The sequence below is a fragment of the Python bivittatus genome, unplaced genomic scaffold (genome assembly GCF_059951505.1).
Source record: "Python bivittatus isolate LINGU-HERP-01145 unplaced genomic scaffold, Pbiv_v1 ctg000440_np1212, whole genome shotgun sequence".
NCBI lineage: Eukaryota > Metazoa > Chordata > Lepidosauria > Squamata > Pythonidae > Python > Python bivittatus.
Genome location: NW_028277063.1, coordinates 4,470,433 through 4,471,929, shown reverse-complemented (window position 1 = coordinate 4,471,929; position 1,497 = coordinate 4,470,433).

Sequence of the window (1,497 nt, the reverse complement as noted above, 5' to 3'; positions counted from 1 at the left end):
TTCGTGGATGAGGAAGAAGTTTGGTGCTCAACCAATATGAATTATTTAGAGGTTGCTGATTTTGGAAATAGCTGCAGTTAATATTCCCAATGGTAGCCTATCAGTTAACACAGGGGTGCGATAACTTGCAAATCCAGGGTCCCATGTGGCCACAAGGGTGCAAAGGGGAACAAGTGCTGCAAGTGAAACATCCACCATGATGCACCCTTTGCTCCTTTATGCATCTGAGTGTGATATAGCGATGCAAACAGGAAAGAGTGGAGCTTGTATTGTGATATCACAACATCCATTTCTTCCTTTTGGCATCAGCATGGTTAGAGACAGATGTTTATGCATGGGCCCTGTCAAAATCTCAAGGGTGGCCCCGGAGACGTTCCCAAATTCACAACTGTCTGCTAACATTCAGTGTGATTGACCAAGAAAATGTTTTGATATATTGGAAAACTTCATATTTAATATATTTAATTTATTTTAATGAACGTCACATTAAGTTAAATTAGATTTAGTTTTTGCCCTGACCTTATTCATTTCCTGGTTTTGACCATTTTTGGGGAGTGTTCCCAAATGTGATGCACCCCTGCTTTACACCATTTTCTTCCCTGCCAGAGAAATCTGCTTTAAATAAATAAAGGGTAAGAAAGAAGAAAGGTCTGTCTTTTTTTTTTGCTCTGGCAGGATTGCTTTAAATTTTAAAGATGTAGAAAGAAAAAAGCAGTGCTGTCATGGATGCCAGCAAATCAGCAACATTTTTACCTTATTTTTATTTATGTATTGGATGTGTTAAGGCCATCCAACTCCAAAAAGACTCTGATGCTCTGAAACTTTTCCTCAAAAGAGTCAACATTTGTTATATAGCTACAGGTATTCTTCGACTTACAACCACTTATTTAGCAACTGTTTGAAGTAACAACGGCACTGAAAAAAGTGACTTACGACCAGCCCTTGCACTTATCACATGATCAAAATTTGGGCACTTGGCAACTAGCATGTATTTACAATGTTTGCAGTGTCTTGGGGTCATGTGATTGCCATGTGCAACCTTTCCAGGGGGCTTCTGACAAGCAAAGTCAATGGGGGAAGCTGGATTCGCTTAATGACCATGTGGTTTGCTTAACAACCATGGTGATTTGCTTAACGACTGCAGCAAAAAATGTTGTAGAATCGGGCCAATTGTCTTAACGATCACATGGCTTAGCAATGGAAGTTCTGGTCCCAATTGTGGTTGTAAATCAAAGACTAACTGTACAGAAAAAATTCCATAAAGAAAAAAAATAAAGAAAGAGACATTAAGGCTGGATTTTCTTTATGATGAAAGGAAGTGAGTAAACTGGGACGTTAGTATTCATGTGGATATTCATTACTCTAAATTAATAACAATGACAGCTTTCCTGTACTCTCTATGCCTTTAAGAAAACCAGCAGAATAACAGACTGCCCCGTGTACAACAAAGGCCATTGTCTGCAAAGTTATTACAACTATACATGAAAGAAAGAAAGA